The sequence below is a fragment of the Canis lupus genome, chromosome 24 (assembly GCF_003254725.2).
Source record: "Canis lupus dingo isolate Sandy chromosome 24, ASM325472v2, whole genome shotgun sequence".
Taxonomy (NCBI): Eukaryota; Metazoa; Chordata; class Mammalia; order Carnivora; family Canidae; genus Canis; species Canis lupus.
In genome coordinates, this window is record NC_064266.1 from 9,993,704 (window position 1) to 10,007,359 (window position 13,656).

The window sequence follows — 13,656 nt, forward strand, 5'->3', positions numbered from 1 at the left end:
TATGATCTTGGGCTGCTGTAAGAAATGGAGGCTGGTATCATTTCAGGATGGATATTTGCCAAGTTTTAGAATCTCCAGAAACTTTCTGATTAGAGTAGCAAATGCTGTCATAGTTCTTGGAAGTTTTTGACAGAAGTTCCCTGGAGTCAGGAGTTATGTCTGAATGTAGGATCTAGTGTCTTCTTGGTGTCCAGTAATTTCTCCCTATCAAGTGGTCCATGGAGTAGGCTTGAAAGCATTGTGTAATCGTGTTGTTGTCTGTAACCTTTGGAGGGTAAAAACAAAAGCTATTCCAGTTCCAGTGACTCCATGTGTAGGATAATGGAGGTTAATAGACTCCAGGAGTTGTGGGGCTCTTAGTCAAGTGTTGGGATCCTTAACAGGAAAACCACAGATATCTACAGGAAGATGATTTATCAGACAAAAATAGATCCACTGAGAGCAATAATCAGAATTATTATATTGAGTCAATAAGGGTAATTGCAATTTTCTTTTTCCACTGGAAAAAATTAAAATCTAGGATAGTTGGGGGAAGGAGAGAGCTTTAGATAGCTTATGAATTTGAAGTATTAAACAGAATTATATTCAGTTGTAATAACTAACACTTAACTAGAAAAATTAGGAAATTGAGCCAAAATTTCACTGGTATAGGAAAAGATGATTTAAAGGATCCTGGTTAACTACAGTCATTTAAAATAAAAGGAGAGGGTTTTTATGTTTTCCTATGCTCTAGAATGTCAGCCTCATGAAAACAGTGATTCTACTTTTCTAAGTTCTCTTTCGGGTATTTCTAAAATACCTGTGACTCATAAATGTTTAGTAAATGTTTGTTGAATGAATGAGTATATATTCCATAGTGAGTTAATATTGTACTAACTGTGTCTGGAAACATGCAAACCAATCAAAATGTAAATACAAAAAGTAAAGATAAAATTTATGGTGCTTCAGTGTTTCTTGTCTAAGCTCACACAGTTTCTTTTTTGTTTACTACTGTCCAGCCAAACTGACCTTTCTTCTGCTCCTTGGATTGTCCCACCTCTTTCTGCCACAGGATTTTGATCTTGTTAGGTCCTCTAGCTGGTCTATTTTCCCAAAGATCTTGGCAAAGTTCACACCTTCTCCCTTTTCTAGTTTTGCTCAAATATTTCTTCCAACGGACTCTGCATAACCATGTTTTGTCTCATTATCCTGTTTTACATATTTACAAACTCCTGATAAAGCCTCTTTTTGAATTTTACTTGGTTCATCTCAGCTGTTTCCACTAGAAGGTAAGCTCCGAGAGGAGAAATTTTTTTCTGCCTTGTTAACCACCGACAGCCCAGCAGGTAGACCTCTACCTCAGGCAGAGAAGGTATCTTGGTTTGAAGACACAGAAACAAGAACTTTGGTTCAAGTAATTTCTTGGCTGTATCCCAGGAAAGACAGGTGAGGGATCAGGAAAGAGAGAGAGCAAGGGAAGGCAGCCAGTAAAGACTGTGTCACTGAGTAGGTTATCACTGGGTGCAACTGGAGCTTAACCCCCTGAGTACCTTCTGAGAGACTGTGTAGACCTGCTCAGAATTATTCCACTGAGGGTGAAGAGAAGCTCAGGTATCTACTAGTTCCCAGCTCTCATTACTGGATATTTCTTACAGGGCACATTTATTCCTCAGCGCTTCTGGTCTACCTCTTACCCTCTGTCACCAGCAAGAGAAAGCCTTTAGGTAGAGGATCCCAGATGTTTGAGTGGGAACTATTTAATGAATCAGCGGATAATCTCCAGGAAGGCTAAAGGGATATGGTCCTGACATATCTACTATAGTAGATATTGAGCAAATGTTGAATGAATAAATGAATCATCCATCTGAAAGAAAAACAAAATGAATGATACATAAAGGAAACATAGAACTTCTTTATGTTAATATATAATGTATCCTTAAAATTATAGGTCAAGTGCTATAAAGGAAAATGTTTATTTTCTGAAAGGCCCTAGAGAAAGTAAATAGGGTTGAGAGCTAAAAAATTTTTCAGACCAGTTTCATGAAAATGTGAGTTACTCACTAACAGATTTGCATGTGGCTTTTAGAGTCTTGTGTGATGAAGGGACATTTGCATATATAAAAAAATGAAAGCTAAAGTTATTTGATATTTTATTATGCATTTAGGAGCAGTGTTTTGTTCTATTGGTTTCATTTTATGAAATTGCTTCTGAGATGCTGACTCTATTTCAGACAGTCTCAGCTTGTTCCTTATTCTGAACATGATGCTGCACCTGCTCTTTGTTCTGGGCCTTGCAGCAATATCTGAGCAAAAACAATAACACCCAGTCTGATGTATGAACTAGTGGCAGCGCTAAGAAGTGGTCTTCAGGGGCTTTATTCTCCATATTATCTCACTGCCTCTTAAGGTACTCCCAAATAGCCACTATGAGGAAAAACAGTGCACGTGGCCATGGCTCAGCAGCAGCCCACTATTGCCTGCCCAGCCAGAGCGTGGCCTCTAAACTCCCATCATGCTTTTCTGGATCTATTCTCTATGGTTTCAGCACAAACTCTGTGATCCACAGTAACTATCCTGCCATGGTTCCCCTTGTTGAGAATAAGCAGCCTATCCCAGTAGTGGAGCAGGTATTGTTCAGGTTGTTCATGAGTCCCCTGGAATTTTGTGTTAGAACATAGGGCTTAGTGCCCCCTTGTGATCCAGAGATTTCTAAATTCAGGAAGCCCACTAGAATGGGCCCTGTGAGATCTGTTAATAAATCCTATCCTTTGATTATTTTTGAACTCTTTAAAATTTTTTTAACAATTTTAAGCTTACAGAAAGATTACAATAACACGAGGAGCTTTTATGTACTCTCTACCAAATTCATCAACTTTTAATATTTTGTTACATTTTTTGTGTCATCCTACTTTTTTCCTGAACTATTACACATGCTTCTTTATTCCCTGGTACTTGAATATGTATTTCCTTAAGTCAGGGATGATTTCTAATGTTAATTGTTGAATGGTTATCAAAATCAGGATATTTGACTTTATATATAATCCTTCATTATAATCTACAGTCCCTATAGAATTTCACCAATTATCCTAGTAATACTCTTCATGAAACATTTTAATTCTTTTGCACAGGAGCTAGTTAGGCCTCATGTACAGTTTTTGTTTTATTTATCTTCAGATCTTAATCTGAGACAACTATTCAGCCTTTTTTTTTTTTTTTTTTTTGCCTCTGTGACACAGTTTTGAAAAATTTAGGCAATTTAAGACTTTTGTTTTTTGGTTATTGGTTATATGGTGTGTTTCATGGGTATGATCACAGCTCCAGAGGGACTTAAGAGAAAGAAATTCAATACAAAGAATGGATCTATCACTGGAGCAAAGAAAATGTCCAGATCTTTGATGTATCATGTAGTCATATAACAATGCAAGTTTCAGTGAAAAGTTAACTTCCTAAAGAGAAGATCCTCTCAACCAAATATGGAATATGGGATGTTTTAATCTATTGCTGTCTTCTCCAAAGATGTCACCATCTCTTTCCTAAACATACTAGTATTCTCATCTTACCATCTTTTGAAAGAAATTAAATTAACTCTTGTCTCCATGACCCTCATTGCTCAAAAAGTATCTCCCACAGTCATGAAATATGGGTACCTCCAATGCAGCCAGCCTACTATCTTATTTACAGAGTCACTGATAGCTCTCCTTTCTAGCTCATGTGAAAGTATAAGGCATACAGGATGGAATCATTCAGGTGCATTACGTGTTTCTTTTTAGTGTGTTTTTGTTTTTAGCTCAAAGAGCTCTGCTATCACCTGGATTAACCTCAGGTAAGAGCAAAGGCATCATGAAACATAAATAAGTTTACACAATGAAATGCTGATACCCTAAATGAAATTGTTTCAACAAAATGGCAAGTCATTTAACTCTTCCTAAGCTTCAGTTTTTTCACTGGTAAAATGAGGGTGACTGTACATATCTTGTAGGAGTTTCTTACAGTAATGGTTCCTAACAATTTCACCTCCCACTTTTCATATCTTTATATCGACCCACATTGACTCTGCTACTTTGTCACATGACTTGCAAATATGATACAAACAAAATCTCGCTAAGTTCCTGAGCACTGGGACTGATCTCTCGCGATCCTGTCCTGGGACTACCATGATGCAGAGAGGCCCACCAGGAAGAAGCCCACATGAGACACTATGTGGAGAGAGAGACCCAGCCAGTCCAGTCTTCCCAGCTGAGTGCCACCGTGGGCCAACTTGCCAGCTGAATGCAGCAGCTCTAGTGAGCTGCTCCTCCAGCACCTCTGCCTGGGTGGGTAAAGCAGAAAAACAACCCAGTCACCTCACAGAATTATAGGAATAACGAATCCTTATTGTTTTTGTTTTGTTTTGTTTTGCTTTATCCTATCCTCTAGCAACAGATTCAGGAATATTTTCTGTTGCCCACCTTTCACTTACAAGATTGCTTTTACTGAACAGGTATCAGGTTCTGGACATAATATTTAATGTTAGAAATATCTACCTTAAATAAAAAGATAAGATAAACTAATATTTGAAAAACAGTGTCCCTAAGCTCAACGTGTTTAGACTTATAAAGTCTAAGAAACATTCAAATAATCAGAAATCAAAATTCCATTTGAATAAATACCTAGGATAGAATAGCTACATCACATGGTAGTTACATGTGTAACTTTTTAAGAAACTTTCTAACAACTTTTTAATAGGTATGTCATGATAACTCATTTTGATTTTAATTTTCACAAGTGACCAATGAGCATCTTTTCATGTGCTTATTTGTTAGCCCTATATCTTGTGAAATGTCTGTTCAAATATTTTTCCCATTTCTTTATTTTTTTTCTTTTTTCTGTTCATGAATTTTGAAGGTCTTTTATGTATTCTGGATATGAGTCCTTCTTCAGATGCTCTGAGATTAACTTTTTTCAACTATGGTTTTTCTTTCATTCTTCTAACCTGTATATGAATGTTCACAGCAGCTTCATCTATAATAGCGAAAAACTAGACACAATACAAATATCTATTAACTGGTGAAGAGGCAAACAAATTGTAGCATATTCATACAATGGAATGCTACCTAACAACAAAGAGGAATAAAGCCGTTCTTTTATTATTATTAATTATTATTATTATTATTATTATTATTTTAAGAGAAACTTTATTGTTTTAACCACTAAGAGGGTGTTTTATTATGTGGCAATAGATAGCTGGAACTAACTCGTTAGTTGTTACATACATTATCTCACTTCATCTTCATGATATTCTTATGAGATATGTACTTACAGGGAGAACTAAATAAATATTAGATATTATTTTTTAACTTCAAAGATTCAGTTTAAAAGAAGACAGAAGCATAATATATACACTCTATATGCTGTTTTACAATTTGCCTTTCCTTTCTCTTCTTTTTTTAATTTGACAATATATCACTTGGGGATATTTCCTTGTCAGCACACAGAGTTCTACCTCATTCTTCGTAATTATCTACTGTTCTACTGAATGGATGTTTCATAATTTATGTAGCCATTCCCCTGTCTAGATTGCTTCGTATTTTTAAAACTATTACAGATTTCATAATGAATATATTTATACATATATTTCAGTGCATATTTGTGAGTATAATTGTGGCATAAATTCCTACAAGTAAAAATCATAGTTTAAGGAAATATGTACATTTTATTTTTTGGTAGATATTTATCTATTACATTGATATACAATGAGGTTGCAGCAATTTATACTTTCATCAGGAGTGTATGAGACTGCCTGCCTCCTTTAATCATTGTTAGTAATATTACAAACTATTAAATCTTTTGGTAACCTCCAATCTGATAAGTGAAAAGTTACATTTTGTTTGACATGCCTGTACTTAATAGGAATATTATTGCATAACTTTTTGTCTATAAACTACTTAATGTTCTGTTTTTGGTCAGATGTGTTGAATATTTTTGTATTGTGACTCTGGTCCTTTATAATTGATTTGAAAGAGTACTTTATAAATTAAGGAAATTAGTCTTTTTTCTTATGTGCTAAGAATTGTTTTTTTAGGTCAACCATTTTTCTTATCACCTTTGTTTACAATATGGTATTGCTGTCATACAGAAATTTTGCATTTTATATAGTCAAACTTATCAGTCTTCCATATTTACTTTGTGTAATTTTATAGTTTAGTTTTATTTAAATACTTAAATCTGGGGATCCCTGGGTGGCTCAGTGGTTTAGCGCCTGCCTCTGGCCCAGGGCGTGATCCTGGAGTCCCGAGATTGAGTCCCACATCGGGCTCCCTGTATGGAGCCTGCTTCTCCCTCTGCATGTGTCTTTGCCTCTCTCTCTCTCTCTCTCTCTTATGAATAAATAAATAAAAACCTTAAAAAAAAATACTTAAATCTTTCTTCCATCATTGCTGAATCAGCAATTTAGATAGAGATCTACTAAACTATGTTTTCAAATATCTAGCTAATTTGTCTCAATTCCATACATTAAAAAAACCATCCATTTACATTGACTTAAAATCTTGCTCTCAGGTAATACAGAATTCAAATCCATTTTTGGATTCGTTTCTATTACTGTTTCTTTTATTCATGGGCCTGTAACAAATTGATGTAATTTTGTAGCATTATAAAATCTGGTAAACTTTGGTCTCTTACTCATTTTCTCCTAAGAATTGTATTTATTATTCTCACATATTTATGTTTCCAAAAGAAGTTAAGACTAGTCTGCCAAAAGTATATTTTTACAAGAATTACAGGTCATTTTAGGAGAAATCTAAGGATTTCAGAAAATAACAACCTAAACCACCAGAACCTGTAATCTTCTTCATGTCCCCCAGTAGTGGTCAATATTGATCCTTTAAAGATACATTTTTTTAATGGGAAAAGTCTTTTAGAGTCAAGCAAGGTTAATAGTAAGGGATGATGTTGGTAACTCTCTTCTGATCAAAACCAGACTGAGACTGAGTAAGACTGTTCCTCTTGAATATCTTAGAATGAGTTCAGAGAATTTTTTCAAAAGAAGCATCCCAACTATATTTGAGTAATTCCTTTGCAATGGAGTAGGCTTATAAGCTCTCAAAATCACTGCATTGAGGGGATAACAGTAGCCCATATACATTTTAGTATATTGATTTAATCATTATTAAAATTATGAAAACAATGCACCTTAATAAAAATATCCAATATGTTAAGTAAAAACTGAACACAAATTTTATATTCATCATTACAGCTATTTAAAAATTAGCATGCTCATAACAAAAACAAACAAAATACCCAAAACAAACAGAAAAGCTCCAATAAAATGGAAAGATTAGAGGAGATTTGTTTTTCTTTTTGAAAAGTTCAGTTAATTCTGTTATAATCATGTTTATATAATAAGACAAATTAAGAGCTTAATGATTTTATAGTCATATCTCCTGAAGAAGAACCTATGAGGAATATGATGTAGAGGTGTGATAAGGATGTTATTCTAGCCCATTGATGGGTGGCATCGTAACACATAGCACACAAACAGAAACTGAAGTCTGAATATTTTCCTTCAGGATCCTAGCTCTGTTGTGTTATCTGGGGCTGATGTGACTCTCAAGATTCCTTCCATAGAAAATGAGATCCTGAGAATTACTTCATGGGGTTTTTGAAGACTTGTTCTTTAAGGTGTGGTCCGTGGACCAGCAGTATCTGCATTACCTGGAGCTTACTCGAAATACAGAATTTCAGGCCCCAAGCCAGTCCTCTAAGAATTAGGGTTTTCTGAGGGGGGAGCCTAGCAATTTCTGTTTTCACAAGCCCTCCAGGTGACTCTCCTGCATGCTCAAGTTTGACCAGTACTGCTTTAGAAAACTCAATGGATCAAATATAATTACGAACACTGCTTTCCAGAAATTCATTATCATTAAGTCAATCATGCACAATGAAAGGTTAGCCAGGCAGACTGGAGGCCTGGGAACAATTAGTGTCATCCAAATTGTGGAAAATTTCTCTCTCTCCCTCTCTGTCTTTTATTTTTTTTTTACTTAATTAGCATTATTTGGATTTGGACAAAACATTAAACCTTCAGTAGATGAGGATTCTGTCTTTTAATCTCATACATATTTATTGGGTTCTACCGTGTTCCAGGCCTTGCCTTACATCCTAGGGGTTCAGTAGTGAAAATCTACATGGCTCCTGCCTTCAGACAGCTTCTAGGCCATCAGGAAAGACACTCCAATAATCCAATCATAGCAGATGTAGAGGGGGTTACAAGACAGGAGTCATTAAGAACTGTGAAAGCATCTAAATTGGGACTCCTACCTATGAGTCAGAGGATGGACATTTGCAGGTCTATGAACTCCCCAGATTTTGTTTACATTGGGAGACATATATGTCCATAGTTTCATTGTTCTGGAGAGAGAGTTTTCAAAGAATTCCTTGAAGTCCAAATATTTTAGGACCCCTACTGAGATCAACCTTGTAGGCCAGTTTATTATCCAAGTGTCTAAATTCATTATTTTCATTTATAGGATTCTCTTTTCCCTTCCTCCCCTAAGAATGATTACTTTGGCCTGAATTACCTGAGTTTAGATTCAAAAACCTGTTGACTCTGTAGCATAGAGCTATCCTTTCATTCTTCTATGAAAAATTGAAGACAAATTCTCTCCAGATGTGGGCTCAGTCCAGTGCATGGCTGGGCTGCTTTATTATAAGATATGGATGTAGAAGAGATGTCCTAAGATGAGCTCTCAAAAGGACCTTCATTGACATTTGCTCATCAGTTAATTCACAATTCTTAGAGATGAATGAGCAGTTCTGGAGGTGTAAGCTTAAAACCCTGCAAGTTGATTAAAAGCTGTGCTCAAATCCAGACCAATTAATAACTGAGTCCCCATGGGGTTAATATTAAGGGTGGCTGTTATTATGTTTTTCATCTTCATTTCAGGGTTTCTGCAAGTGGATTAATCAGCCCTTGTGTATTCATTCTACCACCAGAGAAACAATTCATTTTGATTATTATGTTACAAATACCAGCGACATTCAATAGACCTTGCAGAGAAATTTTTATGAGTTTGAGCAAATATCCACTGTTGCACAAAGCAGATTGGATAATAATACCAGCTGCAGGTTTTAGAACTTCCCAGGGTCCCTCAACCACATGCACTGGATTGGAATGTCAACCTGGTGATTTAGTTCACCTTCATTGCCTAAATCATTCCAGAATAAAGGCAAAGATAGTATGTGTGTTTAAGATATCAGCACTCAGATCTTTTTTTACTCAGTCCAAGTTGTTTAAACAATGGGTTTCAAAGAGCCTTTAAATTAGCTCCTAAATTGCAACAGTAAAAGACAATAGATGGAACTTTGCCCTAATTCTCCTCAAATGCCATGGGACTTTTAATAGTCCTGAGCAGGCAATAAACCTTTATTTGTCATTTTCTCAGAAAAATCATACTCATCTCAGTAGGCCTCAGTTTGCCACAATTGCTTCTGGATTAACAATTTTTTTTTTAATTTTTTTTTTATTTATTTATGATAGGCACACAGTGAGAGAGAGAGAGGGAGAGACACAGGCAGAGGGAGAAGCAGGCTCCATGCACCGGGAGCCCGATGTGGGATTCGATCCCGGGTCTCCAGGATCGCGCCCTGGGCCAAAGGCAGGCGCCAAACCGCTGCGCCACCCAGGGATCCCTGGATTAACGAATTTTAAGTAGAGTCTCGGTTGGTGGTTTGGTCAGTGTCTTAGTTAACTCAAAAGTCATCTCAATTTTTATCACATCCCCTCTGTGTTTCAAATGGAAGAATCAAGTGTAGTAGCTTTCACAGGTTGTGTGGTCTAGACATCCCTGGCTTCCCCATGGTCATTCAAGTGGTAAGCCCAGAACAACCACCACCCATGGTTCTCTCCTACCCTCCCCCTGCTGTCCTTTCACTTTACTTCTGGTACTTTCATGAGAGGATAGAGGAGAGATACCATTATCTCTCTCTTTAAATTTTTTATTTAAGTTCAAGTTAGTTAACATATAATGTATTACTAGTTTCAGGGATAGAGAATTTAGTGATTCATCAGTTGTATATAACACCCAGTGCTCATCCCAACAAGTGCCCTCCTTAATGCCAATCACTCAGTTACCCAATCCCCCACCCACCGCTCCTCCAGGAACCCTCAGTTTGTTCCTTATAGTTAAGAGTCTCATATGGTTTGCCTCCCTCCCTGCTTTGATCTTGTTTTTCCTTCCTTTCACCTATGTTCATCTGTTTTGTTTCTTAAATTCCACATATGAGTGAAATCATATGGTCTCTCTTTGACTTATTTTGCTTCACATAACACTCTCTGTTATATGTTCCATCCACATCCTTACAAATCAAAACCGCAGTGAGATATCACCTTACTCCAGTCAGAATGGCTAAAATTAGTAACTCAGGAAACAACAGATGTTGGCAAGAATGAGGAGAAAGGGGAACCCTTTTATACTGTTGGTGGAAATTCAAACTGGTGCAATTACTCTGGAAAACCTTATGGAGGTTCTTCAAAAAGTTAAAACTAGAACTACAACCCAACAATTGTACTACTAGGTATTTATCCAAAGGATACAGTGATTCAAAGGGGCACATGCACCCCAATGTTTATAGCAGTGATATCCACGATAGCCAAAGTATAGAAAGATCCTAGATGGGCATCAACAGTTGAATGGATAAAGAAGATGTGATATATATATATTATATATATTCATATATATAATATTCATATATATATGAATATTACTCAGCCATCAAAAACTGAAATCTTGCCATTCTCTTTTATTTAATAGTCTGTGTTGTATTCCTAAACTGGCTATATTCCTCCACTTACCCTTGGTACCCTGTACTGCCTTCTTACTCATCAATATATCTGGAATTACAGGAACAGGCCCTTGCCTATCTGCTATGGATACTGCAGGTCTTCCTTCATTGTGGCCCAGAGCTATATGGGAAATACCACCTCATTGACGGTGGTATTTCTATGTTGTTGGGTTCTTCCCTTCCTTTCCCACCAGCTTCTGACAGGAACACAAATATCCTAAAGGAACAGGACATTTCCTCTAATAGGAGGAAGAAAAATGGGACAGGGCAGGTACCTGGCTTTTGAAAAAGATGGCCACCTTCTCATCTGGCTTCAGCATCTGTCCCAAGGCACCTTGATCTCTGTTGATTGCCCTGGAGGCAGATGTACACTAATGACAAATCACCAAGACTGCTATTTGGAGGGAAAAGGAGGACCTTTAGCAATTTGTTTGTTGGTGGCTGAGAACCATCATAGGTGAATTATCTCAATAATTTGAAATATATCAACTATTGCCAAGCAGTACCCTTAGTGGCATATACAACACCAGATCGCTGGAAAGTACATTCCTCTAAATGGATTTTTTTTTCCCAAGCATGTTATTCTTCTGAGATTTGTGTGGGCATATTCTTTCTCGGTCTCCTTCATAGAAGGAGAGGATGTGGCCTATAAAAACATTTCCTAAAAAAACATTGAGTCACAGACTCAATGAGTTAAATAATAGAATGAAAACTAAACATAAGAAGCATGTCTCAGGCCCAGGAGAGATGCTCTCAGCTTACCTGTTTCATGAAACCTGGCAGTCACCATGTGGAACCTCCATCCTGTCTTCCTCAAGTCAAATCTCTAGAGAGAAAACAAAAAAGGAAGTTACAAAAAAAAAAAAAAAAAATCAGGCCTTAGGAAACAAGGCAAATCCTGTGTTTTAAGAAATGGTATATGAGGCTTGCCATAGGAATAGAGAGGCCCTCTCTCTTGTTATTCTTTCCTTCTTTCCTTCTTCCCTAGTAACACTGGGGAAACATTGCTCGTAGATCTTACCCTTAAGTACATAGGAGATGCTGAGTGTAAGAAACATAAGAAACACTAAGTATTTTGACAATCTAACATCTACAAGCTGTAAAGATAGCCTTCTGGAAGTCTGTTCCAAAACAGATAGCAGGCTGGGCTTCTTTCCACCCTGCCAGACTTTCATGATTTCCATTAACATTTGGGCCAAGGGAAAGCTGAGTCGTGCAATTAAATCTGAATGATGAGGAGAGGAGAGTGTCCAGGTGAGTTGACCTGAGTATCTAAAGTTATTTTCTACAAATCTAAATCAAGATGTCTTCATCAAAAGACTTATAAAAGTATACAGGTCAATTAATTACATTATATATGGGACAAAATACTTTTATTGAAAATAGTACAATTACCCAAAATTTAGAATGCTGTAGGAATATGGGGACAGGAGATTAGGTTGCTATATACTGTGAATTCTTATGGTGTGGAAGGTGACTTGATTTCAAAATTGATAAAGTTTACCTGGTCCTCAAAAAAGCTCTCTCTCTTGTGCCTGAATTCTGGACCAGTTCCTTGTGTTTGGTATGAAGCTATACCTGTAGAAGGTGTCAGGTGATGATAGTGAGTATCTTGGGAAGGGGAACCCAGCAGTAAGGGATGCACATGGGCTGGTATTCCAGTCATCAAGCAAAGAGCAAGGTCTCTGAAGGAAATCAGTGAGTGTGTTTGAAAGAGAGTTTGCAAGAAGACAAGGAGGAGTGAATGAACTCTCTGGGAAATGGATATGGGGAGTCAAGAGAGAGTAGGGATACTAATATAGGCGACGTTCTAGCAGCTCATCTCTTTGGGTTCAATTCCATGACCCTTTGTCCAACTTCCCATATCACTTATTGTCTGTTAGCTACCCTGCTCAATGTCCTCCAGAAATACAACGATAGATAGTCATAGATGTAATGTGGCTCATGTCTCAATTTCATAGCCTTTTTTCTTTCATTTCTATCTAATATGTAAACTGAAATTAAAGCTTTCCCCAAAAGAGCTCAGAGTTGTAAAAGGAGATGTTTATACTAAGAGATGGTAAATCAACCACCACCGAGATGGAACAATCCAGAACAGCATTACCACATCCTCAGTGCACCGTGAGTAATCACAACAAATGCCTGGGAGTCTGGAACAGAATATAGAGTCCTGGATGCAAAAGCATAAGATTTAAGCCGCAATTTTGACCTCACCACTGTGCAGTTATGTGACTTCAGGCAAGGCAACTACGTTCTCAAAGACTCCTCTCCACATATTTAAAATGGACTTAATTATATAGAGCTCAGGTGCTGTACTAATGCTTTATTGAAATTAACTCTTTCAAAGGCACTATTGGAAATGTGAAAGAAAATTTAAAAATGAAGTAAGCATTACTAACAGTCATTCAAAATAGACTGCAGAGGACATGGAGGAAGCAGCGCCTGTGTACCTCTTCTGTTTGAACTCTTCCAACACCATGGACTTCTGACTTTTGTCAATTGCAACTTGTCAATTATAGCTGGACCACCTCCTGGAACACATCCTTCTACTCTGGACTGAAATAAAGATAATGTAACACCTGCTAGCTAAAGAGTCAATCCTGTATGAGATAGCCAGTTTAACTCTGCCAGCATAATTCTTCCAGAACAATTTATGTAACCTTGCAGTTTTTGTCTTTGTAAGACTTCATTCCCTGCTGGCAATTTGGAGCACACCTTATATTTCCATCAATTTTTGTCTACTCTGTGTTCCCTGGACTTCAGTCCCTAAGACCCCAAATAGATGCTTTTGGTTGCTTTACAGCCTCCTCCTCTTCTTGGTCAACAGAAACAAAAGTCATAATTATAGTTGTCCCTGAA

At 37.0% G+C, this 13,656-nt stretch overlaps 1 long non-coding RNA gene across 3 annotated transcripts in view; it reads right to left on the reverse strand.

The window, feature by feature from the left end:
* Window positions 1-13,656, reverse strand: part of LOC118352265 (uncharacterized) — a 224,579-nt gene that overhangs the window by 72,166 nt on the left and 138,757 nt on the right. For all 3 annotated transcript variants that reach the window (XR_004809133.2, XR_007405608.1, XR_007405607.1), the window contains exon 2: window positions 11,560-11,623. This is a non-coding gene — a long non-coding RNA (uncharacterized LOC118352265). The remainder of the gene's footprint in view (window positions 1-11,559; window positions 11,624-13,656) is intronic.